A 22,299-nucleotide genomic window follows, 5' to 3' on the forward strand; every position below is an offset into this window, starting at 1 on the left:
GCAGCTCTGGATACTGATTTTCCCTTCCCCTAGGCTTATTTTATTATTGTTTATTTGTTTAGTGACTTGGATGAACTATTCTAGTGAAGTTTATTTCCCTTTCCCTTGAAATATACAACCTCTATTTTTGCTCCATAGAGGACGAAGTCTTAGATGTACACATGGTCATCCTGGGATAAGTATTTTAAAAGGACTCTTTTTTTTTTTTCCCCCGCAATTCCAATACTGGGATTGAACCTAGGGCATGCTTCACACATGCTAGGTAAGTGTTCTATCACTGAGCTACATCCCCAGCCCTTTTAAAAATTTTAGTTTGATACAGGGTATCACTAAGGCTGGCCTTGCACTTGTGATCTTCCTGTTTGAGTCCTTTTTTATTATTATTATTGTAAAAAATGGGGTATAACTTGTTTCTCTGGTTGTACATGAAGTAGAAGCATACCATTTGTATAATCATACATTTACATAGGGCAATGTTGTTTGATTTATTCTGTTATTTTTTCCTAGCCCGCCACCCCTCTTCCACCCCTCTTTTCCTCTATACAGTTCCTCCTTCCTCCATTCTTGCCTCCCCGCCACCCCCCATTATGTATCATCATCTGCTTATCAGCAAGATCATTCGCCCTTTGGTTTTTTGAGATTGGCTTATCTCACTTAGCATGATATTCTCCAATTTCATCCATTTGCCTGCAAATGCCATAATTTTATTATTCTTTATGACTGAGTAATAGTCCATTGTGTATGTATATACCACAGTTTCTTTATCCATTCATCAATTGAGGGGCATCTAGGTTGGTTCCACAATCTGGCTATTGTGAATTGAGCAGCTGTGGATGTTGATGTGGCTGTATCTCTGTACTATGCTGACTTTAAGTCCTTTGGGTATAGGCCTAGGAGTGGGATAGCTGAGTCAAATGGTGGTTCCATTTCCAAGTTTTCTAAGGAATCTCCACACTGCTTTCCAGAGTGGCTGCACTAATTTGCAACCCCACCAGCAATGTATGAGTATACCTTTTTCCCCACATCCTCACCAACACCTATTGTTGCTTGTATTCTTGATAATGACCATTCTAATTGGGGTGAGATGGAATCTTAGGGTAGTTTTGATTTGAATTTCTCTTATTACTAGAGATGTTGAACATTTTTTCATGTATCTGTTGATTGCTTGTAGATCTTCTGTGAAGTATCTGTTCATTTCCTTAGCCCATTTGTTGATTGGGTTATTTGTATCCTTGGTGTAGAGTTTTTTGAGTTCTTTATATATTCTGGAAATTAGTGCTCTATCTGAAGTATGAGAGGCAAAGATTTTCTCCCACTCTGTAGGTTCTCACTTCGCATTGCTGATAGTTTCCTTCACTGAGAGAAAGCTTTTTAGTTTGAATCTTTCTCAGTTATTGATTCTTGCTTTTATTTCTTGTGCTATGGGAGTCATGTTAAGGAAGTCTGATCCTAAGCTGACATGTTTGGAGATTTGGACCTACTTTTTCTTCTATAAGATGCAAGGGTCTCTTGTCTGATTCCAAGGTCCTTGATCCATTTTGAATTGAGTTTTGTGAAGGGTAAGAGACAGGACACTGACTTCAGCAGGGCTTCAGTGGCTACGGTGGCACAAGTTGCTAGCAGAATCTTCTCCAGGTCTGCTTCAGATTAATAATATAAATACCATTGCTTTCCCTTTTGTAGAATGCTGTTCCATCTGGAAATCAAGGTTGGTACCACCTAAGTGGGACCCTGCTACAAGGAATTTGAAGACCTCTTTCTTCTTCATTTGGAGGACATCAAGGGTTCCGGACATTGTGGAAGTTTCCCTTGAAGTTATCACAGTCAGAATACTGTCATATGGACCCCTCTCTAGGTAGCACAGAAAAGCAGGACCCTAATATATTTGGACTGTTTCATCTGGAGACCCCTCTTATAAGTGTGGGATAGGTGTAATACGGGAACCCCAGACCTTTCTGCCTAGACCAAAGGGACATCCTGGTGGCCTGTCCCTTCTGCAGAGATATTATATCTCTTGGGAGGTAGAGGAAGAGGACCTTATCTTACCGATACCAACCAGAGTCAGCTTTTATCACACTGAGCTTTGGGATGACAAATGAGTGGATCATTCAAGTGCCAGAGACTCCCACTGTTCTTACCAAGATTTGGTGAATTTTCTTTGGTAATATTTCTTCATTCTCTCTCTCTCTCTCTCTCTCTCTCTCTCTATATATATATATATATATATATATTGTTAGAACAATTTATAGAACTTTAAGTGTCTTTTTTTTCAAAAGTTATTTTGGAGGGAATAGTGAAATCTTTATTTTTTTATTTATTTATTTTTTATATGTGCTGAGGATCAAACCGAGTGCCTCACACATGCGAGGCAAGTGATCTACCACTAATCTATAGCCCCAGCCCTAAGTGACTGTTTTTTTTTTAATAATAATTTTTACCAGTTATGGTTAATTCACTGGGAAGCATGTCCATGGAAATCTTCCTGCTTCCATTCTTAAAGTGCTTCCTTCCTCCCTTCCTTCCTTCCTAGGGATTAAACTTCGTTCATGCTGGACAAGTGCCTTACCACTGAGCTATACCCTCAACCCCTTTTAAAGTTTTTATTTTGAGATAGAGTCTCACTGAGTTTCCCAGACTGGGCTTGAACTTGTGATCCACCTGCCTCAGCCTCCTGAGTAGTTGAGATTACAGATGTTGATGCCACTTGCTTGCTTTCCTCTTTTCTTTTTCTTTTTCTCTCTCCTTTCCCTTTCTTTCCTCTCTTTTCCTCTCCAGATTGAACCCAGGGGCACTTAACCACTGAGCCACATCCCCAGCCCTTTTTATTTTTCATTTTGAAACAGGGTCTTACTAAGTTACTCAGGGCCTCACTTCATTGCTGAGGCTGGATTTGAACTGGTGATCCTCCTGCCTCAGCCTTCCGAGCCACTGTGATTATAGGCGTGCACCATTGCCCTGGCTAGATCTTTCTTGAATTGCTTTTGTAGGTAATAAGTAGACCGTACATGGTGTTATCAGGATAAAGAGCTCATAAGATGATCATCCTCCAGGTAAAGAATTATTCTCAATTTATGCTTGAGAAAACTAATCTTTAATTTGCTTAAATTAGAGCTCAGACTAAAATTCTGTTGTTTCTAAAGCCTAATTCATTGCCCACTCATTGATCATGATGTTGAGTCATGTTTTTAGTGAATTGATTCCCTCATTTTCAGATAAGAATATTAAAAAAAACAATTTATCCCAAAACTTAATGACTTAAAACAAGAATATAATATTTTTCATCTTAACCATTACTGGGGATCAGGAATTGAAGATTAACTTAGGCAGTTCTTCTCTCATGGTGTTGCTTTCAGGATGTCAGTTTAGGATGTAGTTATGTGTATGGGGGGGTGGTACTGGGGATTGAACCCAGGGACACTCTACCACTGAGCTATATCCACAGCCCTTTTGAGGCAGGGTCTTGCTAAGTTGCCCAGTCTGGCCTCTAACTTGGGATCCACTTGTCTCAGCCTTCCAAGTAGCTGGGATTATAGGCATGTGCCACTGCACCTAATTTAAGGATGTAGTCATCTGAAGATTTAATTGGGACTGGAGGTTCTGTCTCTGAAGTGGCTTATGGAAATGAATGGAAATTTTATAGTGGTTATTGACATAGGCTTTTTTTTTGTATGTGGTACTGAGGATTGAACCCAGGGGTGCTTTACTACTAAACTCCACCCCTAGTCCTTTTTATTTTTTTAGTTTTGAGATAGGGCCTTGCTAAGTTGCGGAGGCTGGCTCCAACTTGCAATCCTCCTGCCTCTGCCTCTCCAGTCGCTGTGATTACTGGTGTGTGCCACAGCACTTGCCTCTGGTGGACCTCTAACAGGCTGCTTGGATGTCCTCACAATATGGAAGCTGGCTTTCCCTAGGATAGGTAATCTAAGAGAAGGCAGTTGGTGACGGCTCTCCTTTATATGACGTGACCTTGAAAGTCATATAATGTCACTTCTGCCACATTTTCATTAACATCAGTGAACTAAATCTCTAACATCCAAGGGAAAGTTAGGCTTCACCTCTTAAAGGGAAGTATATTATATAAATTAAAAACATATTTAAAAATCACTTTAACAAGAAGAGACAAACTGATTTCTAGTCACCATTGTATTAGCTTTGATAAAACTCCAGAAAAGATAGTGCTTATTTTCTTGAAGTAGTTTCTGAACTTCTATATATATTATGCCTTGGTATACTTTATGATCTCCAAAATTCAAAGATCAGTAAGAATCAAGTTTTCTTTTTCTTTCTTTCTTCTTTTGTTTTTGGTATGGAGGATTGAATCTGGGGCTGCTCTATCACTGAGCCACATCCCCAGCCCTTTTATTTTTTATTTTGAGATAGGGTCTCACTAAGTTGCTTAGGATCTTGCTAAGTTGTGAGGCTATCCTCAAACTTGCGGTCCTCCTGCCTCAGCCTTCCAAAGAATTAAGTTTTTGTTATGTTAATGTTCCTTTGAAGGACTGGAAAGGAATCTGGGATTTCTCAAACTTTTCATCATGGCCTTCTGTCCATGCCAGTACTTAAATTTAGAACCTAAAGACAGAAGAAGGGCAAGTAGTTGCCCCCAATAGTATTTATAAGAATACTTGCACTTGAACTAAAATGGTGATGAGATGCTTTATGTCATTGAGACAAAGCCCCATTTATGTTAACAGATCACGGGAGAAAGTTTGTGATGACTCTTCTTTTTTCTAATACTTTTAGGCTTTGAGCTGTGACAGAGCTGAGCAGGCAGAAACTGAGGACTGGATAGAGCTGCTCAATTCTTGTCTGACCAATCAGAAAACAGGGTGGATGAAAGAAGAGGGTAGGAAATTGTGGATAAGAGTGATGGTAAAAAGACAATGATGGTGGGATTGATGGGGGTTGGGGATTTAGCTCAGTGGCAAAAGGCTTGCCTAGCCCACACAAGGCCCTGGATTTGGTCTTCGGCCCAAAAACCGAAAGAGAAAAATATAAAGACAACAATAGGTGGAATATAATTTTTTTCCTATAAAGAATACTGACACTTCTAACTGGAAATGAGAATTTGTGGAAGCAGTCCAAGGTGATTAGAAAGCGTAGCTGCCTATAGTATCATGGGAATAGCAGATACTATGATAAAGAGTACTTTTCTTTGAAATGCCATAGGTCTTGATGAGTCTCTTGGTGCACAGGAGATTTTCATATACATCTTGTGGACTAGCTAATCTAGTTGCCCCTTCTCTTACCTTTACATGTAAGAAAAGTGAAAACTAGTGAGTTTAGTATCAAAGCAGGGGCCAGAGACATGACTCTTATAATTCCTAATCCAGTGTTTCATGCAGTGTTACATGTTGCTGTAAGTGATCTGCCAGATTTTGCATAATCTGGTCCCTCACTTCTCCACTCTCATCTGGTCCTCTTTCCATTACTCTTTCTCATCTGAGCTGGCCTTCTTGTTAGTCCCAGGGCCTTTGCACTTGATGTTTCCTCTGGTCCCAAAGTTCTTCCAGATATTTGCATGGCTTCCCTTGTCTTCCTTTGTATCTCTGCTCAGATGTTGCCTTCTCAGAGATGATTCCCCTGGTTCCCCTATCTAAAATATCCCCCATCCCCCGCCTCATCATTTCCCCTTTACCTGTTGTGTGTTTTTAAAAAATTTGTTACCACGTGATATATTTACTTATTGCTTTCTTCTTCTAAAGTATGAATTCTATGAGATCAGGACTCGAGTTTTGTTCACTGAAATATCTTCCAGTGCCTACGGTAGTGGCATAGAAGAAGTATTCAATGTAATGCAAGTCAAATTGTGTTACTCCTTTGCTCAAAGCCTTTCTCCCTTTCACAATAAAAACCAAAGCCCCTAAAATGACCTTTGTCGTGGACTGAATTGTGTGTCCTCCACCTGAATTCACATGTTTGAGGCCTTAATTCCCAGTGTACCTCAGAAAGTGGCCACATTTGGAGATTGGCCTTTTAAGGAATGGTTAAGGTTAAATGAAGTTTAACCTCATGGACTCTTGTCCAATGTGACTGGTCTCTTTATGAGAAGAGGAGGAGACCGAAGGGAGGCATGTGCACAGAGAAAAAGCCACATGAGAGCACAATGAGAAGGTGCTCAACTGCAAGCCAAGGAGCCAGGTCTCAGGAGAAACCAAACCTCCTGATACCTTGCCCTTGGATCTAAGCCTCTAGGGAATGAGAAAATCATGTCATTAATGATGGGGATAATTCTGAGAAATGCATCTTTTTTTTTTATTGTAAACAAATGGGATACATGTTGTTTATTTGTACATGGAGTCAAGGCATATCATTTGTGTAATCATAAATTTACATAGGGTAATGTTGTTTGATTCATTCTGTTATTTTTTCCCTTCCCCCCCACCCCTCTTTTCCCTCTATACAGTCCTTCCTTCCTCCATTCTTACCACCCTCCTTAACCCTAATCCTAAACCTAACCCTAACCCTAACGCTAACCCCTCCCTCCCCCCATTATATGTCCTCATCTGTTTATCAGTGAGATTATTCGTCCTTTGGTTTTTTGAGATTGGCTTATCTCACTTAGCATGATATTCTTCAATTTCATCCATTTGCCTGCAAATGCCATAATTTTATTATTCTTTATGGCGGAGTAATATTCCATTGTATATATATGCCACAGTTTCTTTATCCATTCGTCAATTGACGGACATCTAGGTTGGTTCCACAATCTGGCTATGGTGAATTGAGCAGCAATGAACATTGATGTGGCTGTATCTCTGTAGTATGCTGATTTTAAGTCCTTTGGGTATAGGCCAAGGAGTGGGATAGCTGGGTCAAATGGTGGTTCCATTCCAAGCTTTCTGAGAAATCTCCACACTGCTTTCCATAGTGGCTGCACTAATTTGTAGCCCCACCAGCAATGTATGAGTGTACCTTTTTCCCCACATCCTCGCCAACACTTATTGTTGCTTGTGTTCTTGATAATCACCATTCTAATTGGGGTGAGATGGAATCTTAGGGTAGTTTTGATTTGCGAGAACATCTTGAGGTGATTTGGCCATTTAAGAACACCGTGGCATGTACTTACACACACCTAGATGGTATAGGTCAATCACTTGATGTGGCCTCTTGATGCAGCCAAGAAACTGGTAAGCGTGAGGCTGCTGCTGGGGTCAGTAGTGTACTGTTGTGCAATAAACTCTCTTTGTAAGTAGGACTATACAATCAAATAACGATAACAAGTATGGGTTAGTGAGTACGTGATCCAGTAGCACAGTCGCTTGTTATACACGTTGTACACTATACCTAAGTGTGCTGTATTTTTATGCAACTGGCAGCATCATCACAAAACGTGAGTAATGTGTCGTGCTACAACATCACAGCAGCTACTGTGTCACTAGACTACAGGAAGCTTTCAGCTCCATTTTACTCTTACAGGGCCAACATTGCTATGTGATTTATGGTTGATGGAAAAGTTGTCATGGGTCGTGTGATGTCACTTCTGTCGTCTAAGCTGTCCAGCCTGTGGTATTTGGTTATGGCAACCCTAGTGGACGAGGGCAGCTCATAAGCATCCGCAGCTGAGCTCCTCCTCGTACTCTTAGGCTTCTCTTTCAGCCCCTTGGGCCTCTCAGTATCTCTCAAGTGCCCAGAGCTGGCACTCCTCCGAGCCTTCACACTGACCTTCACTTTGCCTGGAACCCTCTTCTTCCCAGATGTCCAGCCGGCGGGTTCACTGACGTCCATCAGGTTCCTGTTCAAATGCTGCCTTCTCAGCGATGCCTTTCTCCACCTTCTTACTTCAGATTGCAACCTCTGTGGCCTCCTCCTTCCCTGCATCCTGATCTTGTCTTATTTTTCTCCATGGTATTTATTACCATTGGACATAACTATATATTTGCTTATTGCTTATCTGCCTCCCTAATCAAGACTGTACACGCCATGTGGCTGGACTTAGTATTGCCTTTGGGTTTGCCACTGACTCTGTGGTGACTGGAATAGTTTCTGGCCCAGAGTGGGGCCTTAAGTAATATTTTTTTCTGTGTTCTTTTGGGAGATAGTCAGGTATAGCCACAACAAGAGGAGACACAAGAGTCTCAGGAAAACAAATTACTGCACTCATAAGTGCTGGAGGCAAGGAGGCATGGCAGGCCATGCCAGCCCATATTGGGAAACACCCAGGTCAGGAGGAGAAGGGGCAGGATGGAGGGCAAAGCGTAGGCCAAGGCCTTCATTAGTGTTTCTGAAGGAAAAGCAACATGGGGCAAGGTGAACAGCTAAGGATTGGCTAGTTTGAGTAATTGAGGCAGGTGCTAAAATATAAGCATGGTTCTTAGTAGCCTGACAACTGACCTTGGGATTATCCTGGCAGAAGAATAGGGCCACCTTTGGTGCAGGGACCAACAGAGAAAGTAGGGCTCTGGATTTGCTAGTTTGCATATCAAAGGTATGCTCTTGTTGAGCCCTTGGTGGTCTTCAAAGAGTTGGCTACCCAGGTTTTTTAAAGTGTCAAACATCATAACATAGAAAGTTAAAAATATATACAATACATATTTGTTGGGTCAGTTAATGAATGCCAAATACCCTAATTCATGGGTAAACAAGTAGATCATTAAACCAGAAGGTCCATAAACACCCTGCCCCCATCCCATATTGGGGATTGAACCTGGCGGCGCACTGCCTGAACTACAATGTTCCCCAGCCCTTTTTATTTTTGAGACAGGGTCTCTCTAAGTTGCTCAGGCTGGCCTAGAACCTGCTATCCTCTTGCTTCAGCTTCCTGAGTGTGTACCACTGTGTCTGGCTCATAAATCCAATTTATAGCTATGAAATAGTTCTTTGTTTTTTTGAAAGGGATGACATATTTTGAATATGGGGAAGGGATAATTTACTTAATATCTGGAATCTTCATGATTGACTTTATTCATTTCAAAGAAAATGAAGCTAGATCTGTACCTCATATCATGAAATTAATAGATGCTAGATGAATTAAACATTTAAATATGAAAAATTATGAAGTAAAGAAAAATTAAGAAAACTTTGGGAGAATTTTATTTAATTTTTGGGTGTGAATGCTTCTTGGGAGTAGGATGAGACTTTCTAGTTTAAAAAGAAAACTTAGAAGTCATAAAGGAAAAAGTTCATAGATTTGATTGCATGAAGACTGAAAGTTTATAATAGCAAAAGAAACAAAATATTCATGGAGAAAAGCCAATTGTAATGTGTTTGACAAAGAATTAATATTCCTTATGTAGTAAGAACTACCTTGTAATAAGAGACTATCTCATTAGAAATATAAGAATATGAAAAGGGGGCTGGGGTTGGGCTCAGTGCCTCCCTAGCACATGTGAGGCCCTGGGTTCAATCCTCAGCACCACATAAAAATAAAACAAAGGTATTATATCCATCTACAACTAAAATATGTTTGTATATATGTATGTATGTATGTATATATATATGTGTGTGTATATACACATATATACACATATATATACATATATTTAAAAAACAAAGGAAATACTTATATTTTTTAAAAATATGAAAAGGAGCTTTTAAAGAAATGCACATAAAAAAGGGGAAAAAAGAAACGCACATGACTAATAGGTATGGAGTGATATTCAATAATTACAAACAATTTTTCACCCATCAGAGTCATTTGTGTGTGTGTGGGTGGGAGGGGTACTGGGAATTGAACCCAGGGATGCTTATCACTGAGCTACAGCACCAGCCTTTTTATTTTTGATTTTGAGACAGGGTCTTGTTAAGTTGCTTAGGGTTTCATTAAATTGATGAGGCCTGTCATGACCTTGTGATCCTCCTACCTCAGCCTCCTAAACCTCTGGGATTGCAGGCATGTGCCACTGTACCTGGCTGTCACTTGTTCTTTCAACAAATATTTACTGATATATCTTCTGTGTGTTAAGTATCATTTTTGGCATGCAAATATCCCTGACCTCATGGAACTCACATTCTGGTGGAGGAAGATAGATAAGAAAAAAAAAAATGAGGTGTGGTTTGGGGCACATAATCATAGCTACTTGGGAGACTGAGGCAGGAAGATCCCACATTCAAGGCCAGCCTGGGCAAGTTGATGAGACCCTGTCTCAAACTAAAAATTAAAAAGGGTTGGGGTGCCCCATGGTTTGGTCCCCAGTAGCACAATAAAAAAAAATTTTTTTTGATGTGTTGCAAAGTGGCAAATGTAGAAATAAATAAAGCCACAGATGAGGTTGACCTGAAGGGAATGAAAGAAACTTTAAGAGATTACTTTGATCAATACTAGAAAAATTAATGTGAAAACGTAGATTAAATGAATACTTTTCAGGAAACTGTAAATGTTAACCAAATTGTGGAGGAGAGAAATTCTTACCAAATTAAATGTCATAAAGTATCTAGATAAAATTATTGAAGAACAACTCTCATTAAAAAAGCACCAAGACAAGATATTTCAAAGATGAATTGGATCAAACCTTCAAAGAACAGACAAGTCCAGTGATATTTAAAGTATTACAGGGTTTAGAGAAAGAAGTGAGTTTTTGGGTAAATGATTACTCTCCTGCCTAGTTAGTGGAAGTGGAAATTTGTATAAACTTTTTAGGAAATATTCTAGCGACTATTAAAATTACATATTTTAATATATAAATACACACACACACACATTTATATATATGTATATATTTAATAGTCCCACTATTGGGAGTCTAGCCTTTAGAAATTAAGGCATCATTTGGTTAGTCAGTTTGTATACAGTAATACTTTTAGTATCAAAAAGACTGAGAACAACTTCAGTGTTCCACAATATGTTGAATAATTGATGGTGCACGTATATACTATATATATTATGCAACTATTAAAGAAAGACTATGGTTTACTTGGAGAAATGTCAGTAATCAGAAAAGCAAGTATCAGGCTAATGTGTTCATTTTGGGGGAAAAAGAATAAAGAACATTTCCTGTTACATGTAAATTATGTGTCATGTGACTATAAAGAAATGTATGGAAGGAAACTGATCAGACAAGTTTATACCATTCGCTAAAAGGGTTTTGGGAGAACTGGTTGGCTTTTACTTTGTTGTTTTTGGCTTGTTGCCCCAAGCAGCATTTTTCATTTGAAGTGAAAATTCATTAAGATATCTTTTCAAGAAGACTCAGCCTTTCCTTTGCTTATTTTAATGTGAGTATGGGTGCCAGGTGAAACTACTGTATGAGCCTCAAAGCCGGTTCTGTGATTTGTGTGGTATCTGGAAGGTAGGGGTTTTACCACATTGTGTTTTTATACTGGTATAATAGAGTCATCTTGAAAACATAAAGCACAGAAAAAAATTTTCTCACTACTTTCAGTGCAAGGTTTTTTGTGGCTAAAATGAAGATTGTGAATGCCTACCACAGAGGTAGTCTTTTTAGTGTGAAATGGTGTATAATAGGATTTCCAGAGTGTTAACTTTTGAGCTCAGTACACTTTTATTGAATTCTAATTTCCCAGCATTTTGAGTGGCCATAATATACATCATGTCATTGCTCTACGGATTAGAAAGAAAAAGTACAAGGTGAGAGGATAAAGGTAGGATAAAGGTACATAAACTATTTGTACAAAGCGTCTTGATATTAAGTGCCAGGCATTCCTAATTTTAATGTTATTATTGAAGGGGAAACGATCATGGAGACTTCATGGAGGAGATGAGATGATACAGGTCTTCCAGGATGAGTATGGTCGGGATGGGCTCACAACTGTCAAAGGCATTGACTGACACCGTGCTCGGGTCGGCAGAGGGCGCCGCGGCACGCCACAACGCAGCAGCGCCCCCTTCCGGAAGCAGGCTGCCCAGGTCCTCCCCGGTTCTTCGGGCAAGCGCGGTGCTGGCGGTACGCAGGCGCCAGGAGCCGCCGAGGGCTCTCTGGGGCTGGAGGGGCGCGCATGCGTGCAGCTCGCTGGAGGCGGTAGCTTCTTCGGCGTCGCGACTGAAGGCTGAGTGCTAGACTGTGTGGGGCGCGAATGGGATCCGGCTGTTAGTCGGTAGGCATAGGTAGGACTGCTGCCTTGTGGGGAGCAGGGGGCTGGAAGGCGGAGGCTCGAAGCGTGGGGGTCCTGCGCCTTTCCTGTGGTGTCCGGGCCGACTATTGTATGTGTGTCGCAGCGGCTGCGCACAAAATGGCGGCGGGCAGACGGCGGGGGCGGGAGGAGCTGCGGGACCCCCGGGATGGCCAGGGAAGGGGTGCTGGGCTGCCCCGCTCGCGCGTTTGCTCGCCTCGCTGCCCAGGAGCGCCGGGTCGGGCGCCGGCGCCGGAGCCTGCGTCGGGAAGAGCCGCTGAGGCCGCTGCACGGGCCGAGGAACGAGAAGAGCCCTTTGGCAAGGCCGGGCGGCCCCTTCCCCTTGGGCGCAGGGCCTGCCGAGGCCGCGCCAGGCCTGACAGCCGAGGAAGCGGTGGTGAGGGAGCCGGAGAGGGAGGAGCCGTGCCCCTCCGCCCCGGGAGGCGGCGGAGTTTGAGCCGAGCCCTTTGCCCAGCGACGTTGTGCAAGAAGCATGCGGAGAAGAGCGTGTTTGCGTTTGGGGTCGGGGGAGTTGGGGTGGAGGGGAGCGATGCGCCCCAGCGCCTGGTGCGGGCCGGTGTTCCTTGTGCGGGCGTGGAAGCAAGCGGGGAGAACGTCACCTCTGTGTGGGATACGGAGGGCTCGTAAATGGCGGTGATGCTGAGGTCCACGTTTCTCGGAGCAGTCGGGAATGCAGAACGTCAGTGATTTGTTTTTATGTGATTCCTGGCTTGGGAGGGGGCGATCTGTTCAAGAGGGAAGATGTATATACCCCATGCTCTAATCCTTGAGGACGTTTGAAACATCTTTTGTTGTTGGCGGTAACTGTGTAGGAGGGAGACTTAACAATATTGCAAAATTTTTAATTAAGCTAGACAATGAGGGCAGCCTCAAGCTAATTTTTCTTAACCTTAAAATTTGCCTTTAGGCGAAATTTGGAATCCGGGGGAGGAAATACCACGAATGTGAAGGAGTTCTGAAGAAAAATTGTCACCGGCTTATATGATTCAAATTCTTTTCCTAACCAGCTTTGGAATTATGTTACCACCCCCCCCCCCCCCAAATCTCTTTTTCGTCATATGTTGTAAAGGGTTAATTTATTTTTCAGGGATGTTGCATTTGTTGGTTCAGATTAGCAACTTAAAATAACCAGGAAAAAGAAATTTACAAAATACAGATGAATTTAAGGACGTTTACAGGAAAAACAAACTTGCATGGTACATTACTTCAAGATTGCTTTAAATGTTAACGGTTTGACATTCTAGATTTAGTGGGCTTAGGTTGTATTCTTTTTTATGAAATTTATTTGACAGCGTTTCACATACGCTTTATTTTGTGTCCCTATATTCTGTAATATGTACTTTAATTATGTGGAATCCATCATGTTAATACACTAAAATGTGCTGGGCCATTCCTTCCTTGGACCAAATAGGGGTAAAGATAAAACAGTTGGAAGAAATCACAAAGTCCAATTTGTTTTTTATTAATGGGTTTTCAGAAAATATTTGACACACATATCTGTTACCTTACATATTGATTATATTTAAATTTATAATTTTTTTCTTTGTCTTTTGTTACTGAGGACTGTATGGTAGACACTAATGTTTAAAAGGTTCTCATAATCAGTTGTCACTCTATGTCTGTCTTAAAAGGTTCTTTTTGGTACTCTTAAGGCAATCTCTAAAAGTTTTGTTTTTATGTAAGGGAAGAAAATGAGAGTCAGTTTAATGGAAAGAATAGACTTTGAAGATCTGAATTCAGATTCCTATTTTCCTCTTAAATGTGTGTGACTTGGGACAAGTTATTTTAGTCTTTATGAACTTTTGTTTCTTTATATGTAAAATGGTGATACTGCTTTCTGCTTGAGATTTTTTTTTTTGTTACTTTTAAGACAGAATATGAAAAGCTCCTATCCCTTGATACATACTAGTCTCTTAATAAATGTTATTTTAAATTCAGATTTTAAAGTTCTTAGGCAACATTTTTTGACAGAAAATTATAGCCTGGGAATACTGCTTTTTAATTAAAAAGAAGAAGCTTGAAAGAATTTAGATTCCATTTTTGGGGGGGTGGGTAGTGGAGATTGAATTCTGGGGCACTTGACCACTGAGCACATCCCCAGCCCTATTTTGTATTTTATTTAGAAACTGTCTCACTGAATTGCTTAGCACCTCTGCTGAAGCTGACTTTGAATTCGCCATCCTCTTGAGCTACTGGTCTTACAGGCATGTGCCACCAAGCCCAGTGAATTTAGATTCATTAATAGAATTTTGGAATTCAAAGATCATCTTTCATTGAAATATTTTGGGCTTCCATAAACTTTATACATGCTTCTCTTGCACTTATCAAAATATACCGTAATAATGTATTTACATGATTGCATTAGTCTTTGTGTCTGTTTGAATGGCTGGTATGTTTTGGATATGCAGAAGTTGAGTGAATGAACTCAGCTAGTAGTTGCTAGAGCCAGGACTCTATTCCCTTTCCACTGTGCCTTAATGTATATTGAACAAGGTTTGAATAAATCTGTTCAGAATCTTAAATGTTCTACATACTAAGAAATAGTGTTTCTTGTATAGGAACCTAGTAATACAGTTTGGGCTGTTTTGCAAGGTAACAGAGCTAATGAATGTTGAAATTTGGTGGTTTAGAGATTCTCCACATTGCAAGTATCTGTTTGTAGCTAAAGCTAATAAGCCCACCGTTTGTATCCAACTTATTTACTCTTTCATTGCTTCAACTTTGTTTCCTCTGAATTTTGTGGCTGAAAGTGGAAGGAAGATAAGTATATGGAAAACAAGAATAATAGAAAGAATGGTGAGGAGAAAGTGAGGTGTAGAAATAAAACCCACAACTATAGTAATGATCAGTAAGGATCAAGAATAAAAGTGTTTTGGAATGGAAAGAAGAAAGTTCAGGGAGCACAGGAGAGACAGCTTTAAGGTGCATATATTGTCTTGGTAGTTATCTTGGGGTTACATATATTTTGGACATTTTTTTCAACTCTTTTGAACCCTTTAAAGACCAAAATCTATTTATTGTACCAATTCTGTATTGTTTTTATACTTTTCACTTGACTTATTTCCATAGTCTAACTTTAATAACATAAATATTTGCCTATAAGCTCCCTACTTGTATAGTTATAAATTTGTAACTAATTTTTCTATTGTTTCTGCTGAAAGTTGCCAACTTTCTTTTGAGTTGTACTTTAACATTTAAAAAAATTTTTTTAAATATTTTATTATGGAAAATTTTAAACATATGAATTAGTAGCATTACATAATGATTCACCCATATACCTATCACACAACTTTAATAATTACAAGCTAATGGTATGGGGCTGGGGGTATAGCCCAGTGATGGAGCACTTGCCTAGCATGCCCTCGTTTGATCACCAGCACTGCAAAAAATAAAAATGAATAAATAAAAATGAACAAGCTAATGTTTAATCTTGTCTTACCCTTCACCCTTTGTTTTTTGGTACTGGGAATTGAACACAGGAATGCTTAACCACTGAGCCACATCCCAGCTCTTTTTTTTATATTTTATTTAGAGACAGGTTCTCGCTGATTTGCTTAGGGCCTCATGGAGTTGGCTGAGGCTGGCTTTGAACTCATGATCCTCCTGCCATAACCTCCCAGGCCACTAGGATTACAGGTGTATGCCACTGCACCCAGACCTTCACCCTGTTTTTAAGAAAGTCCTGTGTCTCATTAGTCCATTAATATATGGTTTAAAATTTTTTCTAAAACATTTAGGGAAATTGCTTATCACATCTAAAATAGCCATTAACAATTTTTAATGATGACATAATTGTTAATAATTTTAAAAGTCAGATATTCAGACAGTTTTCAGATTTCCTAGTTGTGTATCATATGCCACACATGTGTACATATATAGTTTGTTGGAGTCAGAATCTGAATTAATCATTAGTTGCAGTTGGTTGATACATCTCTTAGGCCTATTTGTAAACCTCCTTCCTACATTTTCTTTCTTGTTGAAGAAAAACTTTACTTTTTATGCATTAAATGGTATGTATGTATAATACTTTGCTTCATCATCTGAATCCATAAATTTTGATATGACTTTAACAGTATACTCAGTAATTGCTAGATCTCAATTTAGGAATGACTGAAAGAAAGGTGGAAATAAGCAATTAGTTCCTATTTTTATTTCTAATAAATTGTCATTTTCAGAAATTACCCAGTCTTAATAAAAGGAGCAGATACTTAACTGCTTCTTAAGTAAAGTATTTTATTTACTTACCTAGTATTTTTTGAGCATCAGTTTAGATGCATGTCGGGAGTTATAATTTTAATCTGCATGACAACATTCTGAGTGCATACTGTTTTTATTTGCATTTTTGAATGATGAAATGGAGACTTGGGTTAATCTATGTGCTCAGGGTCACATTGATATTAAGTAGCAGGAACAGAATTAAAACACTGAATATAAGGTCTTGATTCTTAGAGTTGTGCTATATTATCTCTCTAAATCTGAATTAAAAGTGTTAAATTTTGCTTATGGGAGTAAACCCAATTTTATATGAAGTCATTCACTGGCTCCCCTCCTAGCAGGGGTGGTATCTTTGGATCAGTGGAAATTTCCCCAAAGATTGGATTATTATAGATTGCGTAATGGACTGACTAACAGTCAATAGTTAGGGAGGGAACATGATGTAGAAAAAGAAGGGCCAAATAAAAAAATGTGTTTGGGGCTGCTGATCTTTATTATATTGCAAATTTTCTGCTTGTCATATTTGTTTGTAGTCTTTTTGACTTAGTGTACAATTAAGTCATAAAGTCCAATGTTGAACGTAAAATGTTGGCTCATTTAACCATTTGTAAATGAATTTAAGCTCTGAGTGACAGGGAACGAATTCCTTTTCTCCCTTTTCCTGTGCATGGTGCATGTGCACACGCACACACACACACACACACACACACACACACACACACACACACATACATACACTTTTTACCTGAACAATTTGATGGTAAGTTGCCTATGTTGTTCTTTTTTATCCCTAAATACTTTAGTGTATATTTCCTAAGATGTTTTGTAATATTACAGTTAACAACTTTAGTAAATTTAAGATTGATAAAATTCTTAAATCTGAATCTGTGTTCTGATTTTTGTCATTTGACCCAATAGAGTTGATTATAGCAGTTTTTCTCCTTCTGGAACAGGATCGTCTAGGATTCGATACTGCATTTGGTTGTTATATATCTCTTTAGTCTTCTTTAATCTGGAACATTCCCCTAGCTGCCTGCATCTTTTGTGAAGTTGACATTTGGGGGTATATAGTCTACTTTGCTCTTCTTTTTAACTAAAGAACATTTCTTATTTTGAATTTGTCTGATATTTCCTCTTGATTAATCAAGTTTCAAATTATGCATCCCTGGGCAGAAAAATTGTGTAAATGATGGTATGTCCCCAGGGTATCAGACCTGGAAGTGGATGGTGTCCATCTGCCCTTCACAGTATGACTTCTTGGGCCATACTGTGTTGGATATATGTTTTGTTTAACATGTTTGCTGTGACATTTTAAGACCATGCGTATGTCCCATTCATCAAAATTTCCTTCTGAATGTAACATCTGCTAATGATTCTTGCTTGAGCCATTCTTTACTGATAGTTTAAAAATGCTTTTCCAACTAGCTGTTTTACTAGTGGATACTCAGCACTCAATAAGAGCCTTCCCTCCTACTCCATTGATATATTTATTGATATGGACTTAGGGACTCTTGGTTTTCTCAGTGTTTTATAATTCATTACCATTCAGATCTTTCTTGCTTTCTCCCACTTCACATTTGTACGTCTTGCCTTCCACATTTGAGAAGCCTGGTTCCCAACACCATCAAAAACTTTTGCTTATTTGCTCATTCCTATGATATAATCTAGAGTAGTTTTAGCATTACTTCATCCATATTACTATCCAAAAACATGAGACAAAAAACAAAACCCCCAAATCTACTAAATGAGTAAAGAATTGTTCTCATCCCCCCTGCCCACTCCATGAGAACTAAGGGCATATAAATTGAATAGTGGGTTTATAAGTTACTTGGATTTTTCTGTTTCCTCTTCAGTGGGTTATGGTATTCATTTGGAGTATGATTGAATTAGTTTGCTTTCAGTTTTAGGTATTTTCCTCCCTTCCCAACCTTGTTGATTTAATATTATTTTAAAGCATGTAGATTGTTAACATACTTCCCAAGTTTAAAACTACATAATAAAAGCTAACTAATTCAGTTGTACAGAGGGCTTGCCTTGGGTGTGTGAGGTACAAAACAAACAGAAAACCCAACATAAGATGTATTCTGGGGCTGGTCATAGTGTCATGCACCTGTGATCCCAGCTTTTGGTACTTTGTGGGGTGGCAGGGCTTTGAGGTAGGAGGATTGCAAGTTTGAGGCCAGCCTCAGCAATTTAGCAAGGCCTTAAGCAACTTGGCTAGACCCTGTCTGAAATTAAAAAGGACCAAGAATGTAGCTCAGTTGTAAAGCACCCCTGGGTTCAATTACCGGTACCCTTTACCCTCCAGGATTTACTCCATGAAATATCATTAAGTAAATGAGTCCTTACTGTCCATTACCTCTTAAAAGTAACCCACTTCATTGTTTTCTGTACTATTCTTTTTGTGTTTTATTTTGTAACTATAAGAAGTTATGTGTATATTTTATTTCCCTTTTTTGACAAATATATATGTTCTTTTGTATTTTGTAAAGACTTTAAGTCTTTTGCTATTTTAAGGCTTTCAGTCAGGTACCTTAGTTAGGTTTACTTGATGATTTTTGAACCTACTTAAAGCTGAATGGGAATATTTTTGGCTTATGCCATCCCTGAAAGAAGCAAGTAACCAAATGTCAGGGAAGGCAAGGATGTGATTAGGCCTTAATCAGTTGGAACTGGGTGTTAAATGCCTTCACTATTCTATTTACTTCTTGGTCCTATTTGCCTTTGTTACAAGTCTTTATTTTTTTGCAGTGCTTGTACTTTCTGAGGCAGTGAATATGGTTGTCAGAAGCATTTTGAGTTTTATAAACATCTACCACATTTTCATTTCTAGTAAAAACAGTAATCCTAGGAGAGATTCTTTATTTCAACTTGAATCAGGTGGTTTCTTTTCAAATAATCCATTGTGCTTTTTAGGGGAGTCAAGGTAGGATCGCCAATGCATATACACACTCAGGGGAGCATCATTTATGATGAAAATATTTGTACTCTAGAGACCTGTTTATGTATGCAGTGTACATGCTCCTAAAACATAAAAAGGTGTATGTAATAGCTCATTTATCAAAAAGTCATTTTCCTGGAAATAAAACAATATTAAATTATTGATATATGGAGTTAGTGCCTGATTTTCAGTCTGATCTGTTCTTAGAATTGTGCTTTGACAATGAATCTTCCATTGTTCTTCACATTTGAAGTCATGATGTTTATACATCCTTTCAGGTAGCAGTGCAGTTTGTGATGCCCTTCCTGTTGCCAAGTTATGTTTCTAATTGTTTTTGCTTTCTTTTACTGCTTCCTTGAAAGTACCACGTTTTAGCATTTTAGCATGCAACATAATATTCTCTATTCAGAGTCTTGGAACCTTCAACATTATGGCATGTATATCTTTTGTGACACATGAGTGAACAAAATAATAGAAGAGTTGACTGAGTGGGTATAGCTCTACATGGTAAGGGAGATTAGAGATCGAGTGTAGTTAGACTGAGGAAAGCACAGAATGAACAACTGGACTCTTGTATTAACTAACAATTGTAATAACTGAACTCTTCAGTGCCAAAATAAATTTGTAATATTCTGAGATAGTGCTCTAGCCAAGCAGCATCAAATGAGGTATGTGGGTATATACCTAGAAAAAATAATGTTAAAATGATATTCTTTCCTTTATGGTAAATTGGTAGAAAACTTTTCATTCTTTTCTGTGTGTCATAAGGGGTGGTTCCCCCCACTTTTTTTTTTTTTTGGTAAGGGTAAAGAACATATATTACTTTTTTGTTAATTAGAAAAAAAGGAAGCTATAGAATAAATTTATATTTCAGATACCTGGAATATAGCATGAAAAGAACACCGAGGAGAGATGTAGGTTCTGTTGTGTTGTAAGGCTTCACTTACTCTGTACAGTTAACACTGGGATTCCTTTGCTCTTGGTTATGAAGTTCAAACAAGATAATGGGTAGTAAAGTGTTTTTAAACCATGAAGTGCTACAAAGTTCAAGTGTGACATTTTATATAAATCTTTTTTATTATAAGTCCAGTGGAGCCATCATGATCTGGCTAATTTTTGATGATGCTTTGTGTATTCTAAAAGATTTTTAGGTCTGTTGATACCACTGAAAATTTAAGGGCTCTCTTCTCTCTGAAAGACACTATTAAAATTATAGGCAGTTGTTGATTGTACATAGTAGTAGAAATTTCAGAAATTCCTCATGGGATTTAATGGTGATATCTTTTTTAATCTGTAAGAACATTTCTTTATGCTTGCCTCAAGAACTCAGTTTCTGCTACATGGTTCTAAAAGAATTTTTATGATTGACATATTGAATTCTTATTTTAGAGTGGTATGTTTTTGTTAAAAGAGAGTTCTTGAAGAGTTTTAAACTACTTGTCAAAATAAATTTTTTGTGATCATTAAAAATCCCATTTTTGAAAAATAATATAGGAAAATAAAATGTCAATTAAAAATAACAGGCTGGGGATGTATAGCTCAGTAGTAAAGCACTTGCTTAGCATGTTCCAATTCCTGGGTTTGATCCAAGCACCACAAAATAAGAAAGAAAACAGCATATTTCTGAGTTGTAAAATCATGTTTGGTATAAACTCTTCTTAAACTCTTCTCTATCATGTGTATATACATACACAAAATTAGAAGAAACTCTACCAGAATTATTAGTTTCCTCTGGGTGAAGCTTTTATTTATTTATTTTTGAAAGGGAGTCTTTCTGTATTGCCCAGGCTGGCTTCAAATTCCTGGGCTCATTATGTACCTGCCTTAATCTCCTATGTAGCTGGCACTACAGGCAGATGCCACTGTGACAAGCTTTGGGTTTTATTGAAAGATTTTGTTACTTTTTACTTTTCTATAATAAGCATATATAATATTATAGAAATAAAAGTTTTAAAAGATTAATACTGTTTAATTGCAGTTGTTTGCAAAGGACTTAATCAGTAGCTTAGATCTCAACTTAGTTTTTCCACATTAGTTTAATGATTTTTTAAGTTGGCTATCTTATCTATAAATTCCTCTGGGTGAACAAACCTCTTTAGGACTAGACCTCCTGGAGTTAAATGTCTTGTCTTAGTTTGGTTGTTTTCAGGTGTTAATGACAAATATATTGTCTTTGGTTCCTGTTTCTTGTCACATTGTTTTCATATTTTATCAGTATCATTCTTAAAAGGCAGAGGAGTTATTTTCTTTGTTGTGGCATGGCCTAATTCTTAATCAGGTTTCTACAGAAGAGTTTGTAAATATAAAAGACTGTTCTCTTAATTAATTCTCTAAATGTATAACTTTTATCATCTAGAAAGTACATAGATAGGTTTTTGCTTTTAAGGAACAAAAAGTATAGTTACTGGTATTTGTTCTATTTGTTCATGATTACATATAGTAATTAGATGACTATAATTGATATCTGTGCCATTTGTGTTTTATTTTGGAGGAGAAACAATATTTAGAAGGGCTTGTGGTCTTGAAGTTCTAAGAGGAGTCTTCAAGTGTAGAACATTGTGCAAAAAGTAACTAGATGACAGAACTGCTTTCCTAAGCCATCATTGTTTTTAAGGATTGAGACAAAATTGTTCTTAGAAGTAATTTTATTATCTAGAAGGTAGACACAGTTTCATATGATTTGGATTGCTTAAAAACACACCTGGATTTTGTTAGTGAAAGATTGTTTATAGTGAATTTGGGTATCAGTGTTCAATAAGCTTTGTCTACTTATATCTGGTGAATTTGAAGCTTATGTGATTTTTGTCTTATTTTAGTGTTTTACTCTAACTTGAAAATTAATAATCTAAATAATGAGGACTTTGGAGGCGATAGTTCAGATAGTTTAACAAATATTTAAGGGTCTTGTGAATAGAAATGGGGTTTATATGCTTGGGAAATAAGTCTTAAGAATGAACATACAGTTTTAGTTGATACTAGATTGTTGGAAGAGATCATGCATATGAGTACAAAAATACTACATAGTAAAAGATATGAGTCAAAAAATGGTAGCAGCAATAATTGAGAAAGGTTGAAAGACTCACTTGGCATTGGTGGTCAGTGAAAGTTTAAAT

The 22,299-nt window shown here is 38.3% G+C and overlaps 1 protein-coding gene across 9 annotated transcripts in view; it reads left to right on the plus strand.

The window, feature by feature from the left end:
• ZNF638 (zinc finger protein 638) overlaps positions 1-22,299 on the plus strand; it is a 102,969-nt gene that overhangs the window by 25,714 nt on the left and 54,956 nt on the right. Inside the window, exon 1 of one of the 9 annotated variants that reach the window (XM_079111402.1) lies at positions 11,853-12,004. The exons of 6 other annotated variants lie outside the window; for them this stretch is intronic. The gene's annotated coding sequence lies outside the window, so the exon portion shown is untranslated. Of the gene's footprint in view, positions 1-11,852; positions 12,005-12,571; positions 12,710-22,299 lie in introns of those variants that run through there. 2 more of the 9 variants (XM_079111403.1, XM_079111404.1) reach the window with 2 other exon arrangements.

The sequence above is a fragment of the Sciurus vulgaris genome (assembly GCF_902686455.1).
Source record: "Sciurus vulgaris genome assembly, chromosome: 14".
In the NCBI taxonomy this organism is placed as follows: Eukaryota; Metazoa; Chordata; class Mammalia; order Rodentia; family Sciuridae; genus Sciurus; species Sciurus vulgaris.